Here is a 21,072-nt window from a genome sequence, read left to right on the forward strand (position 1 = left end):
AGGACCTAGGAGAGAGTGCTGAAAGTTTGTAAACTCCATTCTCCACTTCGCCTTCCCAAACTACCTGGCCTGTTGCTTTGTCCGGAGAGCAGCAAAATGCTCATCAAATTCCACCTATATGCTAGTCTTGCAAACCTGATGCACTGACAACAGATGAAAACCAAGTGATGGAACATACAACACTTAGGAGGAATGCTTCCCTCCTCTACCATTGGGAACTATCTCCAACCTGCCCTCACTATGAACGAAGATGAAGCATCCGTGTCCATCATCTCTAAGTGCACAAAGGTTGGAGTCTTTACAGAGCTAAAGCTGAAGAATCAGCACTCTTCCCAGTTTGCTTACGACACTTCCTCCAATAGTGGCCTTTCTCGCCACAATCATTACAGGTCCTCTCGGCCTTCAGTTTCTCTGGGCCTGAGTCGGGTTTCTTCTCAGAAGGCTTCTCCGATGAAGCCTTCCCTTTTCCCTTGTTGTTGTTATTACATCCTTTCAACCATTGGCCAGGTAAGGCCTCAGAATCTCTGCCCTGTGGAGGGTTCGTGAATCTTTCCTCCTGGTCTAAGACCATGGGCACAAGCTCATCCCATGTGATGGTGTTGAGCCTGCCACTGGTAATCAACGAAGAGTAAAAGGTTGAGTACTGAGAGGGCAAATGTGACAGCAATGTTATGGCCATACCCTCTGATGATATCTCTTTCCCAGCTTGGAGAACTTCCTGTTGAAGAGCCTGCAGCTTGTTAAGGCGTAGAGTGTGCCTTGTACGTTCACGTCACCGTAGCCAACCGCATCTATTCACAATATTTCGTCGGTTGGAGCAGCTCCGGAGTCCGAGCTAGCAACAGAGCCAGATATGGAACCCAAGATGAAGGCCTTAGTGGACAAGTACTTGCATTTCATGTTGAAGGATGACCTTCCTCCGAAGCTTCCACCTTCGAGACCAGAGGATCATCACATCCAGTTGATTCCTGGCGCAGAATCTCCCTGTCAGTTCCCCTATCGCTTATCCAATGCTTTGGAGGGCAAACTGGAGTCTCGGATAGCAGACTTACTTCGGGCCGGATTTATCTGTCCGTCGTCATCTCCTTTTGCAGCACCCATTCTCATGACGAAGAAGGACAAGTCCGCTCGCTTATGTGTGGACTATCGGGCATTAAATAACATTTTGGAGCGTTTAGACAGTGCAATTTTTTTCTCTAAGATCAACCTCAAGAGTGGATACCATCAGGTCTACATTTTCGAAGCTGACATTCCAAAAACAGCTTTCGGGATAGAGCGTGGTCACTACGAGTTTGTAGTCATGCCTTTTGGGCTTACAAATGCACCGATAACCTTCAATAAAATGACGTCCAGGATTTTCGCAATCCTTATTGGTAAGTGTGCCTTCATCTTTCTTGATGACATCTATGTAACCCCAAAACTGAGGGATGCACATATGCTGGCTGAATGCTGAAGATGCCCTTCATGGAGACCTGGGAATGCTTGGATCTGATCCTGACTTTGCTGAATATTGCTGAATACTTGAATAATTTATGGGGAAGTGAAGGGCTGTATTTATATGGTCCCATGTTGCTGGTCGGCCAGCATATAGCTGTCAGCCAGTTCAGTATGGACATAAAATACTGATAAAATAGCATTAAATTCTATTTAATGCTGTGCATAGGAAAAAGGAAACATTTAATGCTGCTCAACTATTGTGGTGCAATCCGACTGCCTATTGGTGTTCAACAAACCTGGCTGATTGAAGCTTGCTCACCATGGATATTGTGTTGTCTTTAGGATTTGCCACTTTCACACTTTGTCCCTCCGGCACAGAGGTTAGACAGCTCTTAGGAGATTATTGCTAGCATCTCAGCCTGGAATATCTGGAAGGCTAGATGCAGCGAGGCCATTGAGGGTACTCCCGTTCTTGTTTCTCAGTGTCTTTGCAGGATTTGGAGTGATATTATTCACACCATTATGGCTACTTGGACCAGAATCCAGGGATCTTCGAGGGCTGCAGAGAGGAAGCGCGGCCAGTTTATGAGAGAGTGGGACATTGGTATCTTTTTCACATCCTCTCATTCGGGACCCTATTGGCAGCACAGAGCTCCTGATTGGTTGAGATCTCCACCTTGCTTGGTGTGAAATCTCCATTTTGTAAAAATTTTTCATACTTAATAGAAGTCTCCTTTCTTAAAAAAAAAGTGGTAATACAAGTTGAAAAAGTTTTTGAAGAGCATATGTCAAAGAAGATGATTTGCAGGATTTAAATTTGGGAACACAGGAGGATCCAAGAATTGTAAAAATTAGTATAAATCTGAAAGGACAGTTTAAGGAAGATCTTAAAAGCCTTTTGTTGAAATTCAGGGATATTTTTGCATGGCATTAAACAGATATGAAGGGAGTGGATCCAAAATTTTGTCAGCACAAGATCAATTTCAAAAAGGATGCTGTACCTGTAGTTCAACAAAGATACAGGATGAACCCAAATTTTGCCAAACAAGTAAAGGAGGAGATTGATAAGCTTTTGAGAGTGGGCTTTATATATTATGTCATGTAGTTACTTGGTTGTCACCAATTGTGGTGGTTCCTAAAAAGAATGAAAAGATGAGGGTATGTGTGGATTATAAAAGCTGAATGCAGCAACCATTACAGATCCTTTTCCACTACTATTCTGCTGGTCCTTCATTATTTTTTTCCAACATTACTGCATTCAATTGAGCAGGAGGCTGATTCTGTTGATTCTAATTCCCTTCTTACCTTTCATTGTACCTGACAATTGGAATTTTCCTTTCATTTCTGTGCTTACTGTTGGGGTAAAGGCGTTATGCCCACCCTTATAGTGTGTACAAGCCCATAAGTTATAGTACATAGTACACTTAGTACTTTTAATGTACTAAGTGCACTATGTGTACTAGTGCAATATACATGTGTGATAGGGGAGTCACACACTCATTCCTATGAGTTGACTTATCCCCACAACTCTCTCTCTCTCTCTCTCTCTCTCTCTCCCTTGTTTCTTTGTGTATGTCTCCCACATGACACTCTAACCCTAATTCTTCTTCTCCCATTCAACTGGTATCAGAGCCAGTCTGCGGCTCTCTGCATGTGCAGTATACTTCCAACATGATGGTGGAGCTAGGCGCCTACAACTGTCTGTGTTGAACGTAGGAAAGCGTAGCTCTCTCTCTCTCTGCAACTTACGCAGGCTGCAGCTGAATCAGGTCGACTAGTAGTTGACGTGGTAGAGCTACGTGTAGCATTAGCCACAAGGCAGCAGTCGCGAGAGGTGGCAGCTCGGGCACGTAGAAGGGCAAGCGCAGGTGGAGAAGAAGGCGAAGTGGCGACGTGATGGTTGGCTACCTGCGCTAGGCGAAGGCAGGCGTGTAATCGTGAAGGGCGAATCCAAGGAGGCATCGGCGTGGTACCTGGATTCGACGTTGGGAAGCGTGTAGCGCTACACGGCGCTGGCGACTAGGCGAAGTCGGAGGCCAACGCGCACAACTCCCGGCGCCCGTCAAAAACTGGCCGCGTAGCCAACAAATAGGCGATACAGGCGAACGGCTAGTTGTGTTGTCGTGGGAGAGTTGGCGTCTCCTCGTTGGCGACTGTCCCGGCTAGTTGGCTACCAGCGCTAGGCAGACGCCTGGCCACAAGGCGTGTAGCCCACACTAAGCGAGGAGACGCCTGGCCACAAGGCGTGTAGCCCACACTAAGCGAGGAGACGTCTACTGCGCTGCCTGCTGAGGAGAGCTTCATAGCAGCCAGCCATCTGAGCATCAGCTACAGCTACAGCAAACATCACCAACAGCTTGTGTCTCCACGAATTCTGCAGCACGCTTGAAGAGCCCTCCAACAGCATCAGATTTCTGCAGAGCAGCACCAAATTTAGCACACCCCCCTTTCTTGCAACAAAATTCAGAAATTACAAGGTATCTTGCTTCAAATTTTTTTTTGGGACTTGCAATTGAGCAGGTACAATCATCAATTGAGCAGGTACAGGTGCCGAATTGCTCAATTTCTGAGCAAAATTGGCAAAATTGGGTGACATTGGTCACAATCAGGATCAATTTGCAGGAAATTGGTCACAATCAGGATCAATTTGCAGGAAATTGGATGTCGAAATTTGGGGCTTTTGATGTAATTGTGCAATTAAGCAGTCATACATGCTGTATGATGTGAGAAATTGCACATTTGGGCAAAATTGCAGTGCAAATCAAGGGGCTTTTGTGCCGATTTGGTTGATTTGCATGCAGGCACTCGCAGTTGATGCTTTGGGCAATGTGTTGATGCCTTACAAGCACTCAATGTGCCTGTAAATCAAGGGGCTTTCATGTATTTGATGTATATGTGGCCAGGGGGAAGCATCGCAAAGACTCTGGATGCCTTCATGTGCATCAATGTACCATGTATGATCAGCAATTGATCTTAAATCAAGGGGCTTTTCAAGTTCGTATGCTTGTTGAGCTTGGCAAAGCAGCAGGCAAGACATTTATGCCTTGAATCCTCAGAAATCAGCTTGCAGTCAAGGGGCTTTTGCCCAATTTCTGTTCGGGACTGTTGTATGCAGTGTTCGGGACTGTAAAAGTCTGATTTTCACTCATTTGGACAGCCAGGAGAGCATTTATTGCTACTGTACCTGCTGGTACAGATTTGGCACAGCTTTGTGCAAGTTTTGGCATGGCTGTACACTGATTTGAGTGAGCAAAAGGTTCAATTTCAGCTGCTGTACTTGCCGGTACAGGTTTGGTACATCATTTGTGAGCAATTGGTACTGTTGTACAATACTTTGGAAGGGCAACAGAGCACATTTAAGGTGCTGTCCTAAATCTGCAGCAACCAGATTTTGCTGATTTCATCACATAAAGTGGGAGTAGAGTTGCATTTGTGCTTCCGCAGCGGGAGATAAAGCTTGGGAGAACAACTGTGAGCACTTTGTGTGCTTTTGGTGCAGTGTTTGCACATTTTGCAGGGAGTCAGGCATTGACAGTTTGCATATTGCTATGGCAACCACAGGTGAGAGCTCTTCATTGCTTCACATCAAGAAGCTTAAAGGCTCACATAACTATGATATTTGGCAAACCCAGTGCTATAATGTGTTGCTCCAGAAAAAGCAGCACAAGCCTATCAAAGAAAGGGGTGTAATGCCCGCTTCTCTTACTGCTGAAGAGTGGGAAGATATGGATGAGCTGGCAAGATCTACTATCATGTTATCTGTGTCAGACTCTTTACTTTTCAGCATTCATGAAGAGAAGACAGCTTGGGGAATGTGGCAAAGATTGCAGGACTTGTATGCCCAGCAAAGTGCCTCAAGCAAAGTGTATTGGTTGAAGAAACTCATAGGTCTTCAGATGAAGGAAGGGGCTTCTATGACAACCCATCTAAATGAGTTTAATGGTATTATCAGCCAGGTCATTAATCAAAAGTTGGCAATGGACGATGAGTTCAAAGCCACTTTTCTCTTATGCACTTTGCCAGAGAGTTGGGACACATTCAGGACAGCCACTAGCAATTCGCATGCTATGCTGTCATATGCAGATGTTGAGGGTGCTCTTCTTCAAGAAGAGATGAACAGGAAAAACAACTCTGTTGGAAAGTCCAATGCAATGAATGCACGTGGGAGATCCCAGCAAAGGGGAAAAAGCCAAGAAAGGGGAAGGAGCAAGTCTCGCTCCAAAAAGGATTTGGAATGCCATTATTGTGGCAAGAAGGGACGCATTAAAAAGCAATGCTACAAATGGAAAAATGATCAAAAGGAAAAGGGAAAAGGCAAAGACAAAGAGAAAGATGAAGCCAAAGATGTAAAGCCAAAGGGCAAAAGTGGAGTCAAGATTGAAGAAATCAATGTGTCACATGCAGGTGGCAGTGAGGATGAGGTCCTATTTACGTCTTCACTTGATGCCCATTCACTTCTTACAGGTGGTCATGGTATGCACTCATGGATCATTGATTCAGGTGCCTCCTTTCATGTCACAGGTTGCAGAGACTTGTTTGTCAGGTATACTGCTGGCAATGAAGGAGTGGTTTATTTGGGTGATAACCATGCATGCAAGATTCTTGGCAAAGGTGATGTGAGGCTTGTGTTTTCAGATGGCTCACAGCTTATGCTCCATGATGTCAGGCATGTGCCTGAGATCAAGAAGAACCTGCTTTCTACTAGACAGCTTGATGATGCTGATTATGTTACCACATTTGGTCGTGGAAAGTGGAAAATTAGTAAGGGCTCACTGGTTGTTGCCAGAGGCTCTAAGGTGGACACTCTTTACTTCATGCATGCAGGTGTTTGTCACCATGCTAATGTAAATGCAACCGAGCTGCCGGAAATTTCTGTGGGGCATAGCCGGTTGGGACACATGAGTGTCAAGGGAATGGAGCAATTGTCTCGTTTGGGTTACTTGCCTTCTCTAAAGTTTTCAAGTTTTCAGTTTTGTGAGCATTGTATTTATGGCAGGCAACTCCAGTGCCCCCATAAGAAAGCTCTTGGACAGAAAGATGCTCAGTTAGAGCTTGTGCATACAGATGTATGTGAGATGCCTCAGCTTTTTTTGGGAGGGGCAAAATACTTTGTGTCTTTTATTGATGATGCCACACGCAAGGTGTGGGTTTATCCTCTTCGTTTGAAGAGTGATACATTCTCAGTGTTTCAGAAGTTTGTTGCTCTTGTTTGAGAATCAAACTGGCAAAACACCGAAGGCTTTGCGTTCCGACAATGGTGGAGAGTATATGTCCAAAGAGTTTCAGGACTTTTGTGATGCTAAAGGCATCAAGAGGGAGCTCTCTACTCCTTATGATCCTCCACAAAACGGGACAGCAGAGAGGATGAACAGGACCATTCAGGAGAAGGTCCGTTCTATGTTGTCACATGCTGCGTTACCTCATGGTTTTTGGGCTGAAGCTGTTATGACAGCCGTTCACCTTATAAACAGGTCACCTAACACGAGGCTTGGTGGGAAAGTGCCAGAGGAAGTATGGATAGGGAAGCCTCCGTCATACAAGCACTTGAGAGTGTTTGGTTGCGTTGCGTACGTGCACATACGCAGGAAAATGCGCACCAAACTTGATCCTAAGTCTCACAAATGCATATTCCTAGGATATGGTGACAGAGGTGAAATGGGGTATAGACTTTGGGATCCCGTGAATAGAAAGATCATACGCAGCAATGATGTCATTTTTGATGAAACATGCATGTATAAGGAGCCTGCAAGGCAACAGGAGCCTGGCAGAGTCATCTTTGATGATGATGGACATCATGGACAACAACAAAGGGCTGTAAATCAGCCATTACAGCAGCAAAACCAGCCCTTAAATGGTGCTGAAAATGGTCCAAATGGACAGCCAGAGATGGCAGAAGATATCCCTATGGATATACCACAGTTAGAGGAGGCTAAAAACTAAGGCAAAATACCCAAATTTAAATAGCCTCTAACTTGACTTCCAGGACTCCGATTAAGGCTCCGGAATTTGCACCTAAATGCACATGTAATGTAGCTCGCTCAGGGACTCTCTAGAACGGCATACGACAACTTTTAAAAAAACATCTCTAGCATGCACTGCGGGGGTCTGCGGGTGCACTTGGGCACCTCTGTGAGCGTGTCACTGTGCACCGAGAGGTGGTGCAATTGACATTCCCTCGTGCTTAAATTAGCGGCAACTGCATTGCGTTCAAGTACCAATAACTGTGGGTATGCCAGGAAGAAACCCTGGCCAAGCCAAACCGCCTCATGTGTTCCACGGTCCCGGAATTTGGTGAGGAATTGCCTCTGCCGCTTCCCCGAACCATGGTTTCATCTATGAAGTAGTATTTGCTCTGGTTCACTGACCTCTGTTTAACCTTCATCTAAAACTTTAAGTTGCTGCTCATCTGGGATATCTTCAAGAGGTGGTCCAATGTACGGCTTCAACCATAATACATGAAAGACGTCGTGCATCGTCCACGAAATAGGAAGCATGAGCTGCATAGAAACTGCATTGATGACTTTGATGATGGGAAAAGGTCCAAAGCTCCGAAAGGACAACTTGGGGCATCGCTTGCCCACTTTCTTCAATCGTTGCTTCATGATCCGAAGATAAACCCAATCTCCTACTGAATATTGGACTGGTCTTGTTTGTTTTTCTAAAAAAATCCAAGGCAACTGACATAAAGGCATCAATTTTACTTTTTGGCCAATGCAATAAAGGTAGAAAGAATTGAATATAAGCCATGAGGATAGATTGGACAATCAGGAGACGAATATGTAAAGGCCATGTAGAGAGTTTCCAATACTGCAACTTTGCCTTGACTCGCTGTAACACCCAATCAGTTTGTGCAGAAGCAGAGGTGGTCCAAGCCAATGGATAGCCCAAATGCCGCACAATAGTGTCATGCAATACGATTTTCCCAGGCCATAAGACCGAGTGCCAGTCTTTTGGTGAAAGAGTGAACAATTTGGATTTATGGAAATTTATCCTCAACCCCGCAGCCAATGCATACATTTGTAGTGCTTTCATAAGGACCCGCACATCAGAGGGGTCATCCTTTGGAGTGAACATAGAGTCATCTGCATATGCCTGCCCCACAAAGTGCTTTCCTGAAGGAAGAATCAGTCCATTTATTTGACCCGAGGCAGGCCGATGATCCATATAAAGGAGTAGTGGATGAGTAGCAATCGCATAAAGCAAAGCATTGAGAGGGCAACCTTGCCGCACAGATCTCGCCAAGACTAGGAATCAGTGAGCTCCTGATCAATAATGCCAAAAGACAAACTGTTGTCATATAGCAAATAGACTATGTTTTGAATCTTTCTGCAAAATCCCATATGGTTCATAGTCAAGGCAATAAAGTCCCATTCGACTGTATCAAAAGCTTTTTCTATGTCCACTTGAATGATGAGAACATTAAGCTTGGTGTACTTTGCATATTCAATGCCAACATAGGCATTCACAATATTGTCCGTTATGTGCCTTCTAGGCACAAGGTCATATTGTGCAGGATGCAAACTTGTGTTCAAGAATCCTTACAATCTATTCACCAACATCTTTGCAAGCAATTTATAAATAACAGGCATCAAGGTGATAGGTCGCCAATGAGCGAACGATTCACATAATGCCTATTTAGGGATAAGCTTAACCAATCCATCTTTCCAAGACATAGGTAAAGATTGTGAAGCCCAAGCATGATTCATCATGTGTAACAATGGATCTTTCAAAGAGTCCCAGAATTGCACAAAGAATTCCACTGTCAATCCATCCCAATCGGGAGCCTTCCACCACTTGCCTAAATGAGCCAAATTTTGCTGAAGTTCAATCTCAATGAAAGGATTTTCCAAGGCGTTGGACTCATCCATAGATACAATGGGTTGAACTAATGCCATGAGCTCTTGTCTAGCATTGAGAACATCTTGAGAGGGTGGCCCTAGTGCCGCAAAAATGTTTTTGAAATGATGTAGGAAAGCAGCAAAGAGCTGTTGTTTTGAAGAAGTCCATTGTCCGGACTGCAATTTCACTCTCTTTATGGTATCCTTTTGTCTCGCATCATGCAGGCCTTTAAATAATTTCTTAGAAGAGAAACCTTTGTCCATAAAGGCCAAATTCCAGGCTCTTTCTTGTCTTCCATTTTTCTAGCTTTCTTTTGTCATTACTCACCAAGCATAATTTTGCAGAACAAAGCTGATCCTCTTCTGGCCGAGTCAGAGATCTAAGATCAGCAATTTCATTGAGGCTTTGCAGGCGACGTTACAGCAAGAAAAATACTCCAATCGAGGTATTGGTGGCCCACGCTGCTCTCTCCTCTTTGTTCGTTTATATACCATTTGCCATAATCCTCAATGATTGATTGCATGCGCATGACAAACCTATACCATGTAGTATCCGAATCTTACTGCATCTAAGCTACCAACATGGGAATAATACTGTCTACCATGTTTTTAAAGGCAGCATGCGTCAACTATGAATTATTAACATGGAGCAAACGTTTCCTAGGTAGCGGCAGATCATGCAGAGGCAAACTAGAGTGCGGGCAAGGGAGTGTAAAATGAGTGTATGAAGACTTGCACGTACATGTGTGTGTGAGAGAGAGAGAGAGAGAAAGAAAGAAAGATATATTAACGTCTCCTAAAGGCCGAAATGGCCCATGAGACCAAAACAAGGTACAACTGATGATGATGATGTCTCATCATAACAAATGAGAGAGAGAGAGAGAGAGAGAGAGAGAGAGAGAGAGAGAGAGAGAGAAATGAAATGTTATATTAACGTCTTCAAAAGGCCATAATGACCTATGAGACCAAAAAGTTACATCATGGTGGATCTGATACAATGTCCGGATAAAAAACCAGAAAATGAAAAATAAAGATGATACTACTGGCACCTAAAAAATGAAACTGGAACTGGAAGGTAAACAGAAACCCTTTTAGGGTGTGAATATAGTGAGGGGGGGGGGTACGCTATGGAGGTGAGTGGAGTACAGTGAGGGGATACAATATCATGTGGGACGTACACTATGGAGGTGCCTCCATCTCATAATATGTGCCGCATCGGACGCTGGCGGATCTCCTCAATATCCTCTGTGGTCAGCACCCTGACTGGGTGTCCCGCATGTCTCACAAGAATAATCCGAATCCACCGCTGCAACCTCCGTCTATGCTGGGATGCCCTCCTCCATAGTCGTGGATGTCTGGAAGCTCAGTCGCACGATCAATCAGTGTACCGCTGGTGTGGGCGGTATCCATGTCCTACTGCTACTGTGGTCCATCTGGCGCAGTGATGACTGGACTAAAGAAGTCTGTAATGCGCCTCTGAGTCCGGCTCTATGTGCGCCTAAGCAGGCTATCTCTATATCTCCGCAGCTCAAGCAAGAACAATCCCAAACACCTCTGGTCCTGGTACCCCATGACTCTGGAAAGTGGTCCAAAACCCTCTCTGAATAAACAGTGGTGGAAACGACCACGTATCTCATAGTATGCAGTACAATGGCATATATAATGCAGCTCTGTCTCTGGCTCCCCATGGCATACTCGACATATCCTGGCCTCAGCTGGTATACCTCTATATCGGCCAATCTCAATCTCAAGCTGGTGTGAGGATGTGCGAATCTGACCAATAGCACATCGTACTGCATGAGACAAGTGTACATCCATGTAATTGGGTCTGATCACAAAACCATCTGCTGTGAGCTGAAGAAAATGCTCTCTGTAGAAAGCCATCTTCGTGCCCAGCTCCTCAGTCGGCTGTATCCATGTCCTCCTAATGTCCAGCTGAACTAAATCCTGACGGATAAGTCTGGTAATCTTTGTCCGTGTGAGAGTGAGAGAGGGTGCCTCCAGAGAATACTGGAAGGGAGGCAATCTGTCCATGCTAAAACCATGTGCCTGGAACCAAGATGTCATCTGTCCATACCAACAAGCCGTGTCTCCCTGTAAAGCTAACTGTCGGGAGGACTCAAGGGAGGGAGGGAGGGAGAGAGAGAGAGAGAGAGAGAGAGAGAGAGAGAGAGAGAGAGAGAGGGAGAGAGAGAGAGAGAGTCGTCGCTATTCCTCTGAAGAAAGGGGTAGTCGGCTGTAGTGGGTGTCTAGAGAGAGTCGTTGCCTGTTCTTTTTGGCAGTTGTATGTTCTTGTTGTGCAGAGAGCTGCCGTCACCTCTTCTCTCTGTCTGTTTTCTATTCCTGTTGGGTGTTGTTTTCTTCCTGCTGGCTGTCGCCTTTTCTGGCTTCTTCTTCTACATCTGTTCTATTCCCACCTGCTTGCCGTCACCAGTCCTTGTTCATAGCCGCCTTTGCTTCTGCTCTGCCTCTAGGCTTGTGTGTGTGTGTGAGAGAGAGAGAGAGAGAGAGAGAGAGAGAGCGAGAGAGTGTGGATATTGCCATGCAATCTGCAGAGGTACCTCTCGGCGCACAGCAGGTTCTTGTGGCAAGTTTGGGTTTTGATTCATGCTCCAAGGGTGCAGTTTGATACTTGTACATACTACAGAAAAGGTGCTGAATTAGGGTTTGAGAGAACGGGTTTTCTTTGCTTTTGTACATGGATTTGGATGACCCGGTTGCTGCTGTTGGTGGCATGGCTGCCAATAGCCTTAACATGGATCTTATTGAGGAGATGATCGAGAAGGATGTGGGTTATGCTTCACATACCTCGGAGCAACAAAAACGTCAAAGGCTTGATGTTGATGCAAGCTACACTCCGGTGAATGTTGGAGAGAATGCAGAGGAAAGTTCTCAGGTACCTTCTCCGGAGTTTGCACGTTTGCTGCAGATCACTGGTGAGCTTCTGCAAGAATTTGTGAAGGCAAATAGCGTGCAAATGGCTGCAGTAGATAATGGTGGTGTGGCTGATGTATGCATGGAGACTCCTTTGTTGCTACAACAGCTAGCAGATTTTCATGATCGTGCTGCTATCTTCTTCTTTACTGGGCGTATTCCGTTGTTGCCTCGTCTTAGAGCATGGTTGGGCCGCTTGGTGTCGCCTGAGGAACTTGAGGAGATTTATCATGGTCCGAGAGGCTTTTGTGAAATACTTTTTCGCACTTCGGAAGCCTATAGGGCAGTCTTGGAGCAGGTGCTACTCTTTTTGGATGGGCAGTTGGTTCATGTGGTTCCGTGGAAGGCCCAGGACAATCTGCCAAATCACGAACCTTTTGAAGCATTGCATTTTTAGACATGGTATTTGTGATCACAGACTGCCCTTAGAGTTTCCGAGCATGTGGGGCTTGCAGGTGTTCATGTTTACTGACTCTATGGATGCTGAAGTTGTGGATGCCATAGAATGGCTGAAAAAGGAGCTATCTAGGGTGCAGGAAGCACAATATGTTCGCTTTAAACTACTTGCACGTCTTGATGCTTTGCGGGATGCTAACTGTCAATCTCATCGCTTCTATGATAAGTTGCATCAAAAACATGTGTGAGAATATTGTTAGGTTGATGGATGCCCAAGGCAACCTTGTTACTCAACCTTGTGAGGTTATTCAGCATTGCATCAGGTTTTATGAAGATTTGCTTGCCCCTCGAGAAGATGTCTCGCCGGCTGTCCTGGCTGCAAGGGAGTCATTGTTTGCTGAAGTACGATATCAAGTTGACCTTGATGTAGCGGTTCAGCTTGATGCTCCTGTGGAAGTTGTTCTCTCCAAACTTCCCATGGGAAAGAGCCCTGGTTGGGATGGTTTGACAAATGAGTTTTTCCGAAAATATGCTGATCAGCTTGCAGAGCCTTTGACGCTTATTTGTCAAAGGGTTTGGGATGAGGGATATATGCCTGCCGATTGGAAGTTGGGCATACTTCGTTTGTTGCCCAAAGTCCCTTCGCCTACTTCTTTGGCTCAATGGCGCCCGATCTCACTTATGGGTATTATGTATAAAATCTTTACAAAGATTTTTGCCAATCGCTTGCAGAAGGTGCTTCCTACTCTTATTCATCCATATCAATATGGATTTGTGCATGGCAGGAATATTTTGCATAATATTCTTAATGTTCAAATTGGAGTGAATTATGCCAAGGCAAAGAAGCAAGAGATTGTGATGGTGCAGCTGGATCTTGAAAAAGCTTTTGATCATGTCAGCTGGTCTTTCCTTTCTCAGTTAATGACAGCCATGGGCTTTGGTCCCAAAATGGCTAATTTGGTGCATTTACTTGGCTCTGGCTCTATCACGTGGATTATGCTCAATGGAGGACTTTCGGATGGTATTTCTCTCACTCGTTCTCTCCGGCAGGGCTGTCCTCTTAGCCCTCTTTTCTTTGCCATTGCCACTCATCCTATGTTATCTCGCCTAGATGCTATGGCATCGCGTGGTGAAGTGGTTGGTTTGCATCTCCCTCATGGCAAGCAATTGGTTGCTCAAGCCCTTGCGGATGACACTTTTATATTTCTCAGGGCCGAAAAAGCCAATATAGATCGAGCAATGGAAGCTTGGAATAATTTTGCATTGGCTTCTGGGCTGAAAATAAATTCAACAAAATCAGCCCTCATTGTATGCACGGAATTTGATCTTGAGGCATTAGGGTGGCAAGGCCATGTGGTGCATACAGGAGACATTGTTCGTCATCTTGGGTATCTGGTGGGTGTGGATGTGGACCCCCAAGCGCTTCTTGCTTGGATTTCTGCTCGGATCTCAGATAAATTTGTGTATTGGAAAGCTCAAGGGTGGCCTATGCACGCGAGGGTTAAGGTAGCTCAGGTTATTATGCTTAGCATGATTTCCTATTTTTTGCCTTTGCTACCTTGGACGCACAAATCTCTTCTCCGTTTGGTTGCTCCCATTCGGTTTATGCTGTGGAAGAGGCAAGGAAATATTATGGGTCAAACATGGATAGCTTGGAATCACATTACGACGCCCAAAAGAATGGATGGGGCTGCTTTACTGGATGTCCGCTTGCATATGGTGGCATGTAGGTGGGCGCTTTTTCAGGATATGTGTTTGCAGGAGCAGCCTTGGGTATTCATGGCTCGTGACTTGATTGAGTTGGAGGGATTGTCACATGGACGAACACGTGTGCAGGCTTCATGGTGGGACATTGTGAATGCGGCTCATCCCGTCCGTATTCGCTCATCTCACATTTTATCGCATATTCTCCTTTCTTGGCATGAAGTTCTACTATTGGCTCGGTGGGATCCTGGTCATGAAAGACTACTTTTGAACTCTTTGCAGTTCGAAACATTTGTGGAGTCGCGTGTCATTGTTTGGCCAGACAGAGATGCTTCACGCATACGACTCAACCGCATGGTCAGGTTAGGCTTGGTTAGAATCCGAGATGCTGTGATACCTGGTCGTGACAGGCCATATTCGTTTCGTCGTATTCGGCAGCACTTTAGGATTCCTCAAACATTTCAGCCACTATGGGTTGACATCATGCATGTAGTTGAGCCTTTTACTCCATTGCCTCGGCCATCTGCAGATCAGCCTTGGCTTGATTGGGCACTATGTAAATCTCGTGACTTGATATCACTTTCAGCTAACCAGGTCTATCATAAGCTCGTATCAGAGAAAGATTGGGTTTCAGCCAAGGCCAATAAGGTGTGGGGATTGCACAAGTCTAAATCATGGTGGGAGAAAACTCTTATGCATGGTTGGCAGTCTAAACTCCCTTACCAAGGTAAGGTTTTCATTTGGAGGATGTTGGTGGGAGGGTTACCTACACGGGATCAGCTCAGCCGTCGTAAAATTACATTGGCCTCTTGCTTCTTCTGCATGACATGCACTTAAACAGTTATGCATCTGTTCATGAGTTGTCCAGTGGCCCGTCAGATTTGGTCTTTTGTCTCTCGCGTTTGGGAGGCAATAGAGAGGTCTACTGTTTCGGCTCATCAGTGGATATTTGGGATTTGTCCTCAAGTCATTACTTCGGACAGTCACCTTGTGATATTCCATTTCCTTAGATGGACAGGACTTCGGCATATTTGGACTGCACGGAATGGGTTCATCTTTGATTCCTTGTCTGGAATACATGGGCACATTCTACGTATCCGCGGTTTGCTGCTTTGGCAGTTTTCTTCTCTTCTCTCAGCTCAGCTACTGGATGCAGATGTTATTTCGTTATGGTCTACGGCGGCTCGGCTGGCTCATCTTTGATGCTTTTATCTGGGATGCTTATTTGGCTAGGAGGCTTTCTTAGTAGTGTACAGGTTTGCATGGTCATGATCCTTTAGAGGATCTTTTGTGGGGGTTTTTTTGGGGCCATAGGTTCTGTGTGAGCCATGTGGCTGATGTACATTTTTACATATAATATAAAACACCATTTCACGAAAGAGAGAGAGAGAGAGAGAGAGAGAGAGAGAGAGAGAGAGAGAGAGAGAGAGAGAGAGAATGAAATGATATATTAACGTCTTCAGAAGGCCAAAATGACCTATGAGACCAAAAAGGTTACAACAATTGGTGGATCTGATACAATGTCTGTGTAAGAAAAGCTAAAAACAACTAAACAACTAACTGAAACTGAAACAACTATGAGGAAAAGTACGGTACTAGGAGCTCCTAATGGATAACATCTGGGAGGAAAATTCCAGCAACAAAGGTAAGCATCATACACATCACTATCGAAAGATGTCTCTCATGGGTCGATGGCGGATATCCTCAATGTCCTCCATGGTGAGTACTCTGACTGGACGTCTCCCATGCCGTGCCAGTATGGTCCTGATCCTCTGTTGTAGTCTCCGCCGGTGTCGAGATGGGCCTCTCATCTTGGGGCGCCTGGACCGCCCCAGCTCTATAGCCCGATCAATCAGTGTACCTCTGGTGCGGCTATACTCTGGGGCTAGCTGCAATGCCTGCTGGCCTGACTGCTCAATCTCTGGTCGAAAGAAGTCTGTAATCTGCCTCTGTAGGTATCTCTCCCTCTCTGATCCCCTCCCTCTCAAGAGACCCTCTCTAGCTAATCATCCGGGAAATCATAGAAACCAAGGGTCTCTCCATACGTCTCCATCCATCAGTGCTACCAGCTCGGCTGTGGTGATCCACTGAGGGTCCCCATATCTCCACTCCATACAGCATGGCTGAAGTGACCAAAGTGTCAAAGAGCCAGAGCTTTGTTCGAGGTTCCTGAAACTGAACCTACGAACACGTCCTCTCTAGTCCCCCAATGTTGCATAAGCTCTGGTCAATCTGGTCTCTGTTGCTCTCCTCAAGGAAAATAGTGGGCCACTAAAAACCACACCAAGGTAAGTATATGCATCTGTATACTCCACTGTCTCCTGACCATATGTAAAGGTGGGTACTGACCTCCTAACCCACTGTGCTGTGGTGTTAAACACCATCACCTGTTGGGGTAAAGGCGTTATGCCCACCCTTATAGTGTGTACAAGCCCATAAGTTATAGTACATAGTACACTTAGTACTTTTAATGTACTAAGTGCACTATGTGTACTAGTGCAATATACATGTGTGATAGGGGAGTCACACTCATGCTTTTCATGAGTTGACTTATCCCCACAACTCTCTCTCTCTCTCTCCCTTGCTTCTCTGTGTATGTCTCCCATGAATGAACTCTAAACCCTAATTCTAGTTTCTCCCCATCAACTGGTATCAGAGCTAGGTCTTCCTTCCCTCTTCCCTCTTCCTGCCTCTGTGTGAGCTGCTGGTCGTTTTTCTTCTGTGTGAGCCTATCACCTCTCTGAAGGTCTTTGAAGTGCAAGGAGTCAACGTGCTGGGCGCAGCCTGTATGTAATTTGGGCAGCGACTATGTGATGGCAGCGCAAGTGTGCAGCCAACCACTGCCGTCGACCATCAGCCATGAGGAGTAGCCGCAGCATCAACTGGTCGTAAGCGTGGAAGGAGTGTAAGTCTAGGCGTAAGTTGGTAGAAGGCGAAACGTAAACGAATACGTGAAGCGCCCGGCGCTGAGCGTTGGCGTAGAAGGCGAACTGGTCCGCGTACCTGTGCGAAGTCGACTGTGAAAGCGCATTTGATCGGCTGGTCCACAACTCGGACTCGGGGCATGGTGGATAGCGATTCACGTGCAGCAGCTGCCTTGATCCTTGGAAGGATTCTTCGAAGAAAAGGGCAGGCAAACCGAGGCCCTCTGAAGCACCGGCTGGACTGCAATCCAGCCTCCGTCCTTCTTCACTTGAAGGCCAACCACATCGTCTTGCAGCAACAGAGTGAGGCCGCCCACGTAGCCAGCCCACGTGGCCGCCCAGCACTGAAGGCGCCGCCGTACAGCACAGCAGCAGCAGCAGCAGAATCCTCCTTTTTCTGCAGCAGCATCATCATAACCCCCCTCTTTTCCTGCAAACAGAAATCAGAAATCAGAGGTATTTTGCTTCAATTTTGCGAATTTCTTATCAATTCAAGCAATTGAGCAGGTACAGGTGCCCAATTGCTCAATTTTTGAGCAAAATTGGCAAAATTGGGTGACATTGGTCACAATCAGGATAAATTTGCAGGAAATTGGTCAAATCAGGATCAATTTGCAGGAAATTGGTCAAATCAGGATCAATTTGCAGCAAATTGGATGTCGAAATTTGGGGCTTTTGATGTAATTGTGCAATTAAGCACTCATACATGCTGTATGATGTGAAAAATTGCACATTTGGGCAAAATTGCAGCAAATTGCAGTGCAAATCAAGGGGCTTTTGCGCCGATTTTGTTGATTTGCATGCAGGCGATCGCATTTGATGCTGTGGATAATGTGCTGATGCCTTACAAGCACTCAATGTGCCTGTAAATCAAGGGGCTTTCATGTATTTGATGTATATGTGGCCAGGGGGAAGCATCGTGAACACTCTGGATGCCTTCATGTGCGCCAATGTACCATGCATGATCAGAAATTGATCTCAAATCAAGGGGCTTTTCAAGTTCGTATGCTTGTTGAGCTTGGCAAAGCAGCAGGCAAGCCATTTATGCCTTGAATCCTCAAAAATCAGCTTGCAGTCAAGGGGCTTTTGCCCAATTTCTGTTCGGGACTGTTTTATGCAGTGTTCGTGACTGTAAAAGTCTGATTTTCATTCATTTGGACAGCCAGGAGAGCATTTATTGCTATTGTACCTGCTGGTACAGTTTTGGTACAGATTTGTACATGTTTTGGCATGGCTGTACACTGTTTTGAGTGATCAAAAGGTTCAAATTCAGCTGCTGAAATTGCCGGTACAGGTTTGGTACATCATTTGTAAGCACTTAGTACTGCTGTACAGTACTTTGGAAGGGCAAAAGAGCACATTCAAGGTGCTGTCCAAAATCTGCAGCAACCAGATTTTGGTGTTTTCATCACAAAAAGTGGGAGAAAAGTTGCATTCTTGCTTCCGCAGTGGGAGATAAAGCTTGGGAGAACATTTGTAAGCACTTTGTGTGCTTTGGGTGCAGTGTTTGCACATCTTGGGTGCAGTGTTTGCACATTTGCAGGGAGTCAGGCATTGACAGGTTGCATTTTGCTATGGCAACCACAGGTGAGAGCTCTTCATTGCTTCACATCAAGAAGCTTGAAGGCTCGCAGAATTATGACATTTGGCAAACCCAGTGCTACAATGTGTTGCTTCAGAAAAAGCAGCACAAGCCTATCAAAGAAAGGGGTGTGATGCCCGCTTCTCTTACGGCTGAAGAGTGGGAAGATATGGATGAGCTGGCAAGATCTACTATCATGTTGTCTGTGTCAGACTCATTACTTTTCAGCATTCGTGAAGAGAAGACAGCTTGGGGAATGTGGCAGAGATTGCAGGACTTGTATGCCCAACAAAGTGCCTCAAGCAAAGTGTATTGGTTGAAGAAACTCATAGGCCTTCAGATGAAGGAAGGGGCTTCTATGACAGCCCATCTCAATGAGTTTAATGGTATTGTCAGCCAGGTTATAAATCAAAAGTTGGCAATGGACGATGAGTTCAAAGCCACTTTTTTGTTATGCACTTTGCCAGAGAGTTGGGACACATTCAGGACAGCCACTAGCAATTCGAATGCTATGCTGTCATATGCAGATGTTGAGGGTGCTCTTCTTCAAGAAGAGATGAATAGGAAGAACAACTCTGTTGGCAAGTCTAATGTAATGAATGCACGTGGGAGATCCCAGCAAAGGGGGAAAAGCCAAGAAAGGGGAAGGAGCAAGTCTCGCTCCAAAAAGGATTTGGAATGCCATTATTGTGGCAAGAAGGGACACATCAAAAAGCAAATGCACAAATCCTGTGTGCCCTTCAGGTATCTCATGACACCTTTCATTGCTTCCCAATGCTTCTTGCCAGGGTTGGCCATGTATCTAGAAACCACTCCCACTGCAAATGCAATGTCCGGCCTAGTAGCAACCATGGCATACATGAGACTGCCACAAGCTGAAGCATACGGAATCTTGGCCATATCAGCCCTGTCTCTATCTGACTGTGGGCTGTCCATAGCACTGAGTTTCACATATGGAGGCAAAGGAGTACTAGTCTTCTTCCCCCCGTCCATATTGAACCTCTGCAAGACTTTGCCAATGTATTCCTTCTGAGACAAATACAACACATGCTGATTTCTGTCCCGAAGCCTCCGTCATACAAGCACTTGAGAGTGTTTGGTTGCGTTGCGTACGTGCACATACGCAGGGAAATGCGCACCAAACTTGATCCTAAGTCTCACAAATGCATATTCCTAGGATATGGTGACAGAGGTGAAATGGGGTATAGACTTTGGGATCCCATGAATAGAAAGATCATACGCAGCAATGATGTCATTTTTGATGAAACATGCATGTATAAGGAGCCTGCAAGGCAACAGGAGCCTGGCAGAGTCATCTTTGATGATGATGGACATCATGGACAACAACAAAGGGCTGTAAATCAGCCATTACAGCAGGAAAACCAGCCCTTAAATGGTGCTGAAAATGGTCCAAATGGACAGCCAGATATGGCAGAAGATATCCCTATGGATATACCACAGTTAGAGGAGATACCGGGCATGATTTTTCAGCCTTATGGCATGGAACAGGAGCCACCAATGGGTGATATGCAGGCTGGACAGCAACCTGCAAATGATGGTCATTGGGTACGGAGGTCCACTAGACCCTCCAGAGCCCCTGACAGGTTTGTTCCAGGGGTTGACTATTTGATGCTTACTGACTGTGGGGAGCCCTCATGTTATAAAGAGGCTTTACAGAGGGCAGACAAGGCTCTTTGGGAGCGTGCCATGAAATCAGAGATGGATTCTCTGCATAAAAATGGAACTTGGAAGTTGGTGCCTTTGCCTGCAGGCAAGAAGGTTTTGCCATGCAAGTGGGTATACAGGCTCAAAGTTGCATCAGATGCTAAGCCAAGATACAAAGCCAGGTTAGTGGCTAAGGGCTTCAAGCAGGAATATGGTGTGGACTTTGATGAGATCTTCTCTCCAGTGGTCAAAATGACCACACTTAGAGCTGTGTTGGCTTTGGTTGCGCATGATGATCTGGACTTGATTCAGATGGATGTGAAGACTGCTTTTCTTCACGGTGATCTCCATGAGAAGATATATATGCAGCAGCCAGAGGGTTATGCAGAGAGTGGAAAGGAGAAGCTTGTATGCAAGCTGAAAAAGAGTCTTTATGGGCTCAAACAGGCACCAAGAGAATGGTATCATAAATTTGATACATTCATGAAATCACAGAAATTCAGGAGAAGTGACATAGATCACTGCTTGTACACCAAGAAAGCTTTGGATGGCAGTCTCTTGATTCTCATTTTGTATGTTGATGATATGTTGA

At 45.5% G+C, this 21,072-nt stretch overlaps 1 long non-coding RNA gene across 2 annotated transcripts in view; it reads left to right on the top strand.

The window, feature by feature from the left end:
• Positions 1-21,072, top strand: part of LOC147616088 (uncharacterized) — a 73,197-nt gene that overhangs the window by 45,341 nt on the left and 6,784 nt on the right. Inside the window, exon 2 of one of the 2 annotated variants that reach the window (XR_015262597.1) lies at positions 9,621-9,721. The exons of the other annotated variant lie outside the window; for it this stretch is intronic. This is a non-coding gene — a long non-coding RNA (uncharacterized LOC147616088). The remainder of the gene's footprint in view (positions 1-9,620; positions 9,722-21,072) is intronic. 2 annotated transcript variants of the gene reach the window in all.

The sequence above is a fragment of the Cibotium barometz genome, chromosome 39, assembly GCF_041138505.1.
Source record: "Cibotium barometz isolate CiBa-2024 chromosome 39, ASM4113850v1, whole genome shotgun sequence".
In the NCBI taxonomy this organism is placed as follows: domain Eukaryota; kingdom Viridiplantae; phylum Streptophyta; class Polypodiopsida; order Cyatheales; family Cibotiaceae; genus Cibotium; species Cibotium barometz.